The following is a 13,853-nucleotide window of genomic DNA, read 5'->3' on the forward strand; positions in this document are numbered from 1 at the left end:
GTTTTCCCCTACTACCTCTATAAAATGGCAAGAAAATTGGACCTTGGTTATTTTATGTTTTACCTGAAAGACAGATTAATCTTTTTCAGTTAGTAAGAGGGAAAGCCCCAAAGTTGAAATTAAAACCTCAAAGCAGAGACTGGAAAAGTGGTTCAGTGATGAAGAGCACTGGCTGCTTTGCCAGAGGATCCAGGTTCCGTTCCCAAAACCCAGACAGCCGACGACCACCCGTGACTCTAGTTCCAGGGATCTGGTACCATTTTCTGGCTTCTGAAGGCACTAGGCATGTACGTGGTACACGGGCATTACCTGAAGCCACCACATCTTCACCGTGTCCTTAGCCGCAGCGTACACCAGCTGCTGATGATACCCACCCCACTACCGCAGTGGCAGCAGGAAGGCAGCACGCATCCCGTTTTGTTAACTAGCATATATTCATTGTACAAAAATCAGAGCATAGAGTTTCTTTTTTTTAATTTTTATTTTTATTTTTTTAACTTGAGTATTTCTTATTTACATTTTGAGTGTTATTCCCTTTCCTGGTTTACGGGCCAACATCCCCCTAATCCCTCCCCATCCCCTTCCTTATGGGTGTTCCCCTCCCCATCCTCCCCCCATTGCCGCCCTCCCCACAACAATCACGTTCAGTCTTAGCAGGACCCAGGGCTTCCCCTTACACTGATGATCACTAGGATATTCAATGCTACCTATGAGGTCAGAGTCCAGGGTCAGTCCAGATGTTTCTGATTTGTTAGAGACAGGGTTTCTCAATGTAGCTCTGGCTGTCCTGAAACTCACTCTGTAGACAGGGCTAGCCTTGAACTCAGAGATCCTCCTGCCTCTGACTCTTTCTTTTTTTTTTTTTTTCCCGGAGCTGGGGACTGAACCCAGGGCCTTGCGCTTGCTAGGCAAGCACTCTACCACTGAGCTAAATCCCCAACCCTAGAGTTTCTTTTTAATTACCAGCTGTCACTTTTGACAAGACTCGACAAAGTGAAGGCCCACCCAGAACGGTTGACACTTTAGCCTCAAGTCCAGCCACAAGGCCGGCTGACTCTTACCCTACAGACATCCTGAGGGTAGAAGTATGAATGGAGGATGGATGGGAAAAGCTCATGTAAAGAACTTCTCTTCCGGGGCTGGAGAGATGGCTCAGCGGTTAAGAGCACCCAACTGCTCTTCCAGAGGTCCTGAGTTCAATTCCCAGCCAACCACATGGTGGCTCACAACCATCTGTAAAGAGATCCAGTGCCCTCTTCTGGTGTATCTGAAGAACTTCTCTTCCAAGGTCAGTGGTGGAAGCGTTTGGCTTAAATGACTAGCATTGATTTGCCTAAATACTAAATTATATTTGCTTTTCTATTTGTCACCTGTCACAATCCATTCTCATGACTTCAGGAATGTCAAATCAGGTGTGCTATGCTACACAGACTTGCTTATTCTCAGTAACCCGACTTTACTCTGTCTGCCAGTCCCTAAACCAGAAGGGAACGCTACTTTTATTTTTCTCCCTTTCCTCCAATATAAAATCCATTTACAAGTACTTGGATCCTATCTCAAAACACAGGCCTCCTTCTACTTGCAGGCTAACCTTTACTGCTAGCCTAATGCCCATCTCGCTGTTGTTTATTCCCTGAAGTGCCTCAATAATGTTCTACACAGCATCTCTGATTCACTCTAGGCTTCATACAATTCTTTTCTCATCCAGAAGTCAATAGGATCCTCGATTTTCCCTTCCCTGACTAAAGCTTTCTAATGGCTTCCCACCACACCCAAAACAAAAGTCAGCAGCTTCGTTGTGACCAGAGCCCCGACTTTCCTCCCTTTTACCAACCTCAGGTGCCTAGGCACATCCCATTTTGTCTCTCATCGTGATGGGCTTTCTCTCTTGGAAGTATCAGATTTATAGCTGCCAAAGGCATTCCCATTAGCCGTGTCCTTAGCATTAATGAATCTCCCTTGGATACACAATGCCTGGTCCCTCTGGTCATTCAGTCCTCATCTTAAATGCCACTTCCTCATAAACAGCCCTTTGACAGAATGATTTACACGCATTCCCTATCCCTTCTGCCACACTGCTGAATGTTTGCCCGCCTGTGTTAGCCCCAGTATTTCCCCCCTCTTGCCCTGCATTCATTTGTTCCAGTCATCCTCTGTTACTAAACTATAAGGTACATGAAAGGCGGGATGGCCACAAAACTCACACTTAAAGGACATCAGGCACAGAGTAGACACTGATAAATTGGTTGGACAAATGTAAATTGTAGACTGGGGAGGAGTTATAACTTATTAGTCTGCCTTATCTGTTAAGTAGTGAGCATGGATTACAACAATAATCAAACCAGCCAATATATATAAAAGCCACAGAAATACTTTCTGGCATGCCATTTGCATCGAGCAAAATAAATAAGTAAATAATTTAAGGGTCAGTCCAGGCACAGTGCCACACGCCTGTAATCACAGCTCTCTCTCAGGAGGTGGGGGACAAGAGAATTGGAAAAAAATTGGAATCTTTCCATTTCGGTTTCAGCTACATCGTGAGTTCAAAGCCAGCCTGAGCTACATGTAATCCTGTCTCAAAAACCAAACACAAAAATAGGGGGTTTTTTTTCAATATATAAGTCTTTTATTGTCCCTAAAGAGCCCACATTGTACCTGTGATCAGGATCTTGTTTCTGGAGCTAGGAAACTGAGGCCTCACTCATCAGCCTGCTGCACGGTTCCCTTCTCAGACACATAGATGCCACCCAAAAACTTTCTGATATTCTTGTTTTTAGCTGTCATGGCTTCCTGAATCAGAGCCACTGCGTTTGAAACAAGTTCAATATCATTTTCCTTCAAGGATTAATTCATCCTTCTGGGCTTGAGAGACAACAATCAACAGCTGTCCTCATCTGAACCTGCCCAAATTTCACCCAAGAAAATGTGGATTTCAACCACAGACCCATTCTCCTGAATAACGACGTTGATAGGGAAGTGAGCATACACAGACCTCATCTTGTAACGGAAGCCCAGTGTCACACCCTTGATCATGTTCTGAACATGACTGCAAATGGTTCTGACAGTGGCCAGTTCCTTCCTGTTACCCCACCATTTGTCAACATGGAGCCTTTTCTTTTTCTTTCCACGAAGACTCGGCTGTACATTGATGTGATTGAAGTCCCTCCTCAGAGTTCTCCTGGGGGGCCTTCACAATGACTGTGCACCCCTTCAGAGTGATGTCGACATTTTCTGGAATGACAGTCTGATTGCTGAGAATGGTCTTCATTCTCACAGTAGATGGGGCAAAAAGCCACAAAAATAGTTTTAAGGTCAGTATCTAGTATGAAACGTATAAGAACTACTATGTATTAATTAATTAATACAACGAGACTAAGATTGATCCTATCTCAATACAAGCATCTCGGAGACATAAGTGAGTAGTAGAGTTTGTGCCTGACAAATGCGAAGTCTGGAGTTCAATCCCCAGACGTTTTTTCTGTCCTAGAAGAGTGGACACTTTAATAAAGATGACAGACTGATAATCAAACATGTGTACAAAAGACACTAAGAACAATTACAATCACAAGGAAAATCCAGAAGCTCTTGATTAAAGAAATGGAATTTGAACCAGGCTCTTCTTCTGTATCACATCACCATGAGTGACTAGTGGTCCATGCCAAGTTCCTCTGCATCCTCATTAGCACCGATCATCAGCCATCTATAAACTCAACCTATTACTCAATAGCATTTGATATGTCTAAAGTCACAAAGCCCTAGTAAAAAATAAGGCCTTCCAGGTCACCCTCTTATTTCACCCTAAGTCATGTGCCATGGATGCCAAAGCAATCTGCAAAAGCATGGGAGCTATCTGGGATACTCACAAGAAATTAAAAAAAAAAAAAACCCTGATAATAAATTAACATCATCACTACATTGAAAACTAGTTGTTACTGTAGGAATATATTATAAGAATAACTAGTTTCGCATCTTATTCCCAAGAGACTTTGAACTTTCTATATCCCAAAGAATGTAGTCCTGAACATCACCCAGGTAACAAGTCTAGTCTCACTCCACGATACCGTCCCACTCAGCAACCAAAGTGATCTCTTGGCCATCCGTGTGCTCAAATGCATTTAGCTAAGTGCATAACACTAACCAGACACTCAGTATAAGTTTTGTGAAGGCTTGAATGAACAAATGAATAAAAGAACCTGGAAATGAGTGAAGATAAAAATGCATATGTCCACTCATTTTAAAATTAAAGACAACACTATGCCTGTACATGCTAAAGTATTGAAAAAGCTCAGAATACCCAAGAAACAATTCACAGGCCATACAAAGCTCAAGAAAAAGGAAGATCAAAATATGAGTGCATCAGTCCTTAGAAAAGGGAACAAAATATTCATGGGAGGAAATACAGGGACAAAGAGTGGAGGAGGGACCTGAAGGAAAGGTCATCCAGAGACTGCCCCACCTGGGAATCCATCCCACATGCAGCCACCAAACCCAGTCACTATTGCTGACACCAAGAAGTACTTGCTGACAGAAGCCTGATATGGATGTCTCCTGAGAGGCTTTGCCAGAGCCCTATTGATACAGATGCTAACCTTCAGACTGAGCAGGGGAACCCCAGTGGAGGAGTTAGAGAAAGGACTGAAGGAGCTGTAGGGGTTTGAATCCCCATAGGAAGAACAACAATATCAACCAACCAGACCCCGCTCCCAGGGACTAAACCACCAACCGAAGAGTACACATGGGGGGACCCATGGCTCCAGCTGCACATGTAGCAGAGGATTGCCTTGTCTGGCATCAATAAGATGAAAAGTTCTTGGTCCTGTGAGGGCTCATTTCCCCAGTGTAGGGTAATGCCAAGGTGTTGAGGTGGGAGTGGGTGGGTGAGAGTGGGAGCATCTTCATAGAAGCAGGGGAAACGGGGTGTGGGAGAGGGGGAAAGGGGGACAACATTTGAAATGTATGTACATAAACTACCCAATAAAAATAATAAATAAATAAATAGAAAAGAAAATATTCCAACTTAATAAAAAATACTACCATGTAAGGTATCGCAATATACTTTTTCTAGTTTGGTTTCTGGTGCTGTGATTAAAAAAAAATGTCCAAAACCAGCTTGGGAGATGAAAGGGTTTATTTGACTTAAAAGTTAAAGACCCCTGTGGAGGAAAGGCAGGACAGGAACTCAAGACAGGAACTGAGACAGAGACCTCAGAGGAATGATACTTACCAGCTTGCTTCCAGGTTCACATTCAGTCACCTTTGTTATATAGGCCAAGCCTACCCCTACCCTAAGAAATGATACCTTCCTACATCAATTAGCCATCCAGAAAAGGCCACACAGTAATGTCCACAAGCCAATTTAATCCAGGCAATTCTTCAGTTGAGGTTTGACTCTTCCCTGCTGTTGTAAGTCCACAACAAAGATTAGCCATCACAATGCCGAATACAAAAGTTAGCTAGTTTGAAACTCTGACTATGAGTCTATGAAATCTATAAGAGGAGAAATAGCTGAAAGGTCTATACATGATCAATTTTTACTCTTGTTGTTGCATGTGTGGACAGCAAACATTCACCCACCTGGTCCCATCACTACGTAGGGAAAGAGGGCTCTGTTCGATTTTGTTATTTTCTGTTTCCTGCCTTGTTTCCAAAAGATGGTTCCTGGCAGGCAGTCTTGGCACACACCTTTAATCCCAGCACTTGGGAAGCAGAAACGGGTGGATCTCTGTGAATCTGAGGCCATCCTGATCTCCAGAGAAAGTCCCAGGACAGCCAGGGCTACACAGAAAGACCCAGTCTCTAAAAGCATACGAAAACAAAAACGAAAACAAAAAAAAATGGTCCCTAAGGATGAAGTAACCAATAAATCCAAAGTGAAAGGAAAAATAAGTATGTTTACACAGCATTTGTTATTATCTAGCAGTCGTTCATTAGAAACTGGTGGCTTAAAGAAGCCATGTTTTCATTAGGTGTTGCCATTCATGAGAAACTGGTGGCTTAAAGAAGCCATGTTTTCACTGAACTGAGAATAGGACCCCCGTTGAAGGAATCAGAGAAAGAACTGGAAGAGCTTGAAGGGGCTCGAGACCCCATATGAACAACAATGCCAAGCAACCAGAGCTTCCAGGGACTAAGCCACTACCTAAAGACTATACATGGACTGACCCTGGACTCTGACCTCATAGGTAGCAATGAATATCCTAGTAAGAGCACCAGTGGAAGGGGAAGCCCTGGGTCCTGCTAAGACTGAACCCCCAGAGAACGTGATTGTTGGGGGGAGGTCAGTAATGGGGGGAGGATGGGGAGGGGAACACCCACATAGAAGGGGAGGGGGGAGGGATTAGGGGGATGTTTGCCCGGAAACTGGGAAAGGGAATAACATTAGAAATGTAAATAAATACTCAAGTTAATAAAAATAAATAAATAAATAAATAAATAAATAAATAAATAAATAAAAAAGAAGCCATGTTTTCATTAGGAGTTGCCGTTCATGAGAAGCTGGTGGCTTAAAGAAGCCATGTTTTCCCATGAAGACCTGCTGCTCCTGGCCTGAGGAAGACCTGGAGACATGTCATAAACACTGCCTGCACCACCACCACCCCCCCGGATCAGCCAGAAATAAGCTGAGCAGAACAAAGCCTCGAATAAAAAATAAAAGATACAAAAATAAAGCCTCGACTTTTTCATGCAGGGACAAAAGGCGGTTATTAGGCATACCAGGAAGGTTCTTTCACAGACAGTAATTACATATAAATTGGGGACATATAATAAGAAACATCATTTCCCTCTTCACTTACTTAAAAATGTGATTTCTTGTAGTCATTATATAATTGCTGGTATTTTTCAGTAACATTATTAGGGATAAATGGGTGACTATTTCTAGAATTACCATAAAGATAAAAATAGTGAGTCCTCTTTATTAGGACTACGTGCTGGGTAGGTGGAAAGGGAAGACGGTCGCTGTCGGCAAAGCAATCTGAACATTCTTCTGTGGCAAAAGGGATCAATCTGTCCTTCTGCTTTTCCCCCCAAAGAGTGATCCTTCCTATTTCCCACATATCTTTACAACAGTCCATCCATCTGCGATAAAAAAAAAAAAAAAAAAAAAAAAAACTCTTCTAGGGATTGGAATGTCACTGTATAACTCACCAGGGCCAGCATACTGGTGAAGGAAATCAAAAGGAAACACACTCCTGTTCTTCTTCTCTATGCTAGTTTCAGGGCTTGTGCAGAGTTATTGTACTAGAAGGTTCTACACTACTGTAATGAAATGCCTGACGCAATTAGCTTACTAAGAAAAGAGGATTCAGCACTGAAAAGATAACTAAGAGGTAGAGCACTTGCTCAGCAAGCCTGAGGAGCTGAGTTTGATCCTTAGCTCCGTGTAAAATTCCAGGCATAACCATGCTCACCTATAAACTCAGCATTGTGGGGAAAGCAGACAGGATTGCTGGAGCTTGTGGGCCACCAACTAAGCTCCAGATTCCATGAGAAATCCTGTCCCAAGGGAATAAGGATGATAGAGCAAGACAGCTGACAGCCTCCCCTGACCTTCAGGTATACACTCACACATGTGCATGTACAAATGCCATCCGTACATTCACACACACATGCACACAAGCATACCATGCATACATTCACACACGTCTGGAGAAGACAATTTAACACATTGTCAGGGTGTTAAGGTGACACGACAAGCTACTTAAACCTCATAAGCCTAGAGTATGTTTGATTCGATTCAGAGTTTCCCTTTAACTAAAACTGAGCGGTTTCATAAGAGGTAATTTTCATGCCCCATTTACTATCTAAAAGTAGGACTTACACTGCTTATTTGCATATGTGTCGTCATTCTCCAGGTGCATCAGGGAGGGGTGTGGTCATGTAAACTTATAATTCCAGTGCTCAGGAGGTTCAAGGCTGTCTCAAGGACAAAAAAATGGAGGAGGATTGAGAAATAATTTTGTCAATGAAAATTAGCATATATATATATATAGAGAGAGAGAGAGAGAAAGATACTCATGATGACTATTCGTGGGTATCAACTTGACTACATCTGAAATGAACTATAATCCAGAAACAGAGGGCACATCTGTGATTCAGATCTTGAGGCTGGAAGGCACAGATTTCTGACCTGGATCTTGGCAAGGAGATCTTGAGACATAATGGCCATGAAAAGCTTGGGTCCAGGCAAGGTAGTACATGCCTTTAATCCCATAAGACTTATTCTTGGATCTACCTTTAGAACCTCAAAAACATTTAGCCAGATAGGGTGGAATTAGAGCAACAACTCTGACCAGGAAGCCTGAATTTCTACTCCAACTCTAATACTTAGGTACTGTGGCAAGTCACGGGTAATAAAGAATCCAGTTTGGAGGTATGAGTGTAATACTTCGCTGTGAAACAATGCAAGTTACATTCTGTTTAGTACTTTAATTAGTTATATTGATATCTCTGCATAAAAAAGAACACAACAAAACTACATTTATGAAGAAAAAAACAATGCTCACAGAGATGGCTCAGGAGGTAAAGTTAGTTCTTGCTGTTTGACATGTGTTTGAATACCCATAAGCCTCGGTGACGTACATCTGTAATCCAGTAATACCTTAGAGAGGTAGGAGATGAACACAGGCTATTCTCTATACATCCTCAAACCGGATTGTCTCACACACTCAGCAGTGAACAAGAGACCCTGTCTCAAGTAAGGTAAGAGTGAGGGCCAACACCTCAGGTTATCCTGACCTCATGCACTCACGCACACACGCACAGACACACACACACACACACACACACACACACACACTCAGGCACACACGCACACACACACACACACACAGGCACACACACAGGCGCACACACACACACACACACACACACACACACAATTACTACATTGAAAATGTAGCTGTCCATGGTCACACCTAACATGTTTGAGAACATGAGTTTCAGTATCTTAACAGTCCCAGGGAAGGGGGGACCTATCCTTGAATTAATTATCTCTGTAATTGAAACATAGTTTTCATCCTCCCTCCCAGGGTGAAATAGGAACTTGTTAGCCTAACTCATAGTTTCCTGTTCCCCAAATGAAACGCTAATCTAAATCATGCTCTAGTTCTAACTACCTACTTACAGAAAGTGTAACAGGCTGAAGAATGTGTTGAACACAGAACAAAACTTACAGAAATGTAGTAGTAGATCTCACTTAAATACCAAATTCAACTGTAAAAAGAATGGTTTATCATAACTGCAAAAATTTCATTCTGGACTGGGGAAGAGAGGCTGTTAGGGAGGATCTGTCACTTCAGCCAGGTCTAAAGCATCAACCCAGTGAACCGACACAAAGCTTGAAGCTTAAAATACTTAAACAGGAATAAATGAAACAAGATTAGTAAGGCATCAAGAGAGAAGTATTTTTACTTTTATTCTGCTCTCTAGTATCAGGGGGAATTCAGATTAAAATATGTTTTGTTTCTTTGTTACTGGTGACTTGCTTTCGTCTGGTTTGCTTTGCTCTTTTGCTTCATAAAGGTTACAGGATAGTCTTGACGATTTAATTAAGTAGTCACATCCTTCCGTGAAGATTTCTTTTTAAACGGCCTGACTTAATTCAAAAGGTCCAGCTAATTAAGAGAGACAGGGCTTTATGCAAACCACGGGGGAAAATGAGTCAGCAGCTCAGGGAGATGGTTAGGAGCCGTCACCAAGCAAGTGGGGAGCCCTGTGAGAAAACACAGGACCTGAACAACTGGGTTGACAAAGAGAACGTGGCAAAGTTCCTCACCCCAAGCACAAACCTACTGGCTGCTTTCCTGCTGCATGCAGCCAGCTGGCACCAAGGGTCTAAGAGCCTGTCCCCCTCCTTTCCTATCTCAGAGCCAGCTGCCCTCCTCCTTGAGCCTCTATAGAGGCCCAGGGGCCTGACGGCGAACCCTACCAAGCCAGCAGCCTGGTGGCTCCAGGGTCCTCCATGGAGCAGTAAACAACCCTGCCGAGCCGGGCAGTTTTATCAAGTTATCCATTGTTGGAAGGAAAACGCAAAATGTAACTGCGGCTTGTGTATTAGATGCTGTTAAGGAATTAAGTGTGTTTACTGGTGTACTACGCACGCCAAAATACTGAGGATTAACTTGCCATGAAAACAGTAACGTACTTTGAAGTCTGTTAGCGGTTACTAAATAAATGGAATAAATAAATAAATTAATTAATTAATAGATAAATAAATAATAAATAAATAATAAATAGTAAATAAATAAATAAAAATAAAATAAATAATAAATAAATAGATGGACAGCCGGAAGGCAGCAAGAACAATGAGAAGTATATACCCAGCAGAAATACTGCCAGTGGCTTGCATGTTATTTTCCCAGCTTCCTTTCTAACAAATATCCTCACGTAATTATAATAATAACGGGCAATCTTTGTGGGGGAAGGTGCATGGTTGTGCCAGTGTTCACCAATGTATCCATGCGTCCACAGGAGTGGATATTCTCACATGCGAGTATTTGTGTGACAGCCTTAGCTTATTTTTAGGTTTCTTACTAAACTGAGTTCGCTCATTCAGTTAGGTTGGCTGACCATGGAACTCTAGAGATCCACCTGTCTCTCCCTCCCCAGCACTGGGATCACAACATCTGGCTTTTGACATCATTGCCTAGAGTCCAAACCCAGGTCCTTGCACTTCCACAGCAAGCACTTTACCCACTGAATCACCTCTTAGCCCACAAGACAGTCTTCCTTAGTCATAGTTTCTCATTTAATGCTGCCCCACTGTTTTAAATGTTGTCAGCATCACATCACACTGCACTACAACGTTTAAATTATCCTAGATTGATTTTCATACTAGTGCTGCCTCTCACTCTTTCCTTTATTCTTTTTTATTCTTTTGTTCTTTTCTTTCACTTTATGATTCCTGCCTGCCTTCCCCAAGGTGCAATGCCTTGTCACTCTGATGCTCAAGTATAAGGCTCCTTGTTGTATCACGTTCTTCCACACAGTTACAAAGTTGCGTCCTAAAGAAAATGAGATCGAAGCCTCCCCCTTCCCATTCTGATCACTGCTGTCTCTGCCCTGAGAACTGCAGACAGAAGCTGCGTCCCAACTCATCTCCCTACCTCCAAATCCATACTCTTGTTGTAAGAACTTTCCCAGGCCAGGTTAAACCGCCCCAGCAACCTCTTTCTTTATGGGCCCTGCATAATTACTCAGATTCTCAGAACCAATCGGCCAAAATGCTTTTAAACATTTTGTAAAAGTGGATTTGATTCATCCTCACAAGAGGCTTCTGAACCAGGTCAACACTGTGTCCATTTTGCAGATGAGAAAAGTGAGGCATATAAATTTCCAATAACTTTTACAGGTTCTCACAACTTTGGAAGTTGCCCAACTAGAATGCAGACTTACTTTTGTCCTAATCTAAAGCACATGCCCACTATACCACACCTCAGTAGGTACCTCAGCTGTGAACAGTACTGCCTGCCTGTCTGCCCTTCCCTGCAAACCACACTGCAATGCTTGCACTTCCTAACATTCATTCATAACAGCTCCCCCACAGTCCCTTGCATGTGATGTCTCTTGAACTAAATATCCTTCCATGACCCTTCATCTTTGACCTAGATAACTTGCCTGTCTTTTAAGACAGATGGGATGTCATTTTATCTGTAAAACTTTTTTACCTGTGAATCCTGCCCTCATCCCCTTCCCTCTGAGTCAGGAGAACCCCTTCCGCAGCTTGACTACTACACTGACCACAGGGTATTTTTCAACTGACATCCCTGGCCCTGCCTCCTGGATTAGAACAGTGGCAGCAGCTCGCAGCGGTCTTAACCACACTAGCCAGTATGGAGATTGGTCAGGCCACCAGCGTTTCATCAACGTTCAGCAAAATGGAAACTTTCAGGAGCATCAGTTAATTCCCAAATACTTGTGGAATACCCCACATGTCTAAGAAACTTTTGTCTTTGTGTGTGCGTGCACATATCCATGTGTGTACCCTCTGTGGAGGGCAAAGGTCAACCTCTGGTGTCTTCCTCTTATTTGACAAGGGGTCTCTCACTGAAGCTTGAGCTCAGGGTGTTTTTGTTCGTACATCAGACAACTCCCCACATGCCTCTCCATACTAGGTGGTGTTTTACACCTACATTATTAATAAATAATTAATAAATAAAATAATCGGCCACATTATTTTGTCAAGTACATGTATTGGGCATAGACTGGCATTAACTTACAAAATACCTTAAGGGTTTGCCTTCTCCCGGGGACTGAGGAGGAATCCAGGGGGATTTAATAGTGGTGTTGAAAGATGGATACAGTTCAGAAAGCAAACTACACATCCATCATTTCAGTGTCTGAACAGACGTGTAGGTTAGGAGCACAGTTAGCAATAAATGGCCAAGCTAAGGAGTTGGTCTCCCTCCTCTTTGCCCTCACTCTATCAGAATGGGTCTTCCCTCAGCTGAGACCAAGGTGCCAGGTTTAAGTTTCATTTCAGGGATATCCAACGAGGAACTTCCCATTATACCTCTCGGGTCATTCCGAGAATAGAAACACCATGAGAAGTCATCTACAGAAATGAAAAACCTGGCGACTGTTTCGTCATGACCTACACGGGTGATGATGGAACTGCAGGAAGCATGAGCAGCCTCGCGCAGCGTGTTCAATTACTGTCCTAAGGTCATGGAGGTCTCCCTACGAAACACACCGAAGACTCATTTACAAGTGAATGTCATTTTCATCTTTGTTCCATGGCCAAGTACATCTCATTTGCATTCGTTTGTTTCCCTACTGGAGTGCTATTCTACAGCTGGTGGGGGTTGTGCACAGTACCTGCTACTTCCCACAGGCCCGTACTGCAGTCGTCCTGTTACAGGCCTGCATAATAATTCCAGTGGCATTTCACACGGTAAGTTCCAGTGGTTACATCAAAGGAAAATAACTCAATAGTAGTATTCGTGAGGTAGAACCTGAAAAGTTTAAATGCATGTGCATGCCAACAACGTTCCTTCTCCATATTAGAGAAGCATTGGAATTCCCATGTTGGCCAGATGAGGTGGCATGAACCCGTAATCCCAGAATTTGGAATTACAAACAGAGGCAGGAAGATCAGGAGTTCAAGGCTATCCTCAGTCACATAGTGAATCTGAGATCAGCCTACATACAACCAACCAGAGCTTCCAGGGACTAAGCTACTACCCAAAGACTATACATGGACTGACCCTGGACTCTGACCTCATAGGTAGCAATGAATAGCCTAGTAAGAGCACCAGTGGAAGGGGAAGCCCTTGGCCCTGCCAAGACTGAACCCCCAGTGAACGGGATTGGGTGGAGGATGGGGAGGGGAACACCCATAGAGAAGGGGAAGGGGAGGGATTGGGGGGATGTTGGTCGGAAACCCGGAAAGGGAATAACAATCAAAATGTAAATAAGAAATACCCAAGTTAATACAGATTAAAAAAAAAGAAACCCTGCATAAATAAATAAATATATATGCATACATACATGGTAAATATGTTTTTTAAAGTTGCCTGATCTAGTGAGGTCCAATTCCATAACCAAGAATTCTCACAGTTTCTTGGCAAATCCTGAAAGGAAAAGAAGAAAGAATGGAGGGGAGACTCCACTGCCTACTGGTAGGTAGGGCACATGTGTGCCCAAGAACTAAAGAGACTGCATCTTCCAATTGAAGAGAGAATGATAGAGTGAAACAGCGATCCCAGCATCCTCCTCCATGACGGGTTCATCTACTTCTGACACTGTCCTGATCAGCAGTATTCTCAGTGAGTCATCCTACTGCGATACTGACAATAATACCTTCTACAACACACCTGCAGCCTTTCTACAAAACTACTTAGCATTCATTATCC

This window comes from Rattus norvegicus, chromosome 5, assembly GCF_036323735.1.
Source record: "Rattus norvegicus strain BN/NHsdMcwi chromosome 5, GRCr8, whole genome shotgun sequence".
Lineage (NCBI taxonomy): Eukaryota > Metazoa > Chordata > Mammalia > Rodentia > Muridae > Rattus > Rattus norvegicus.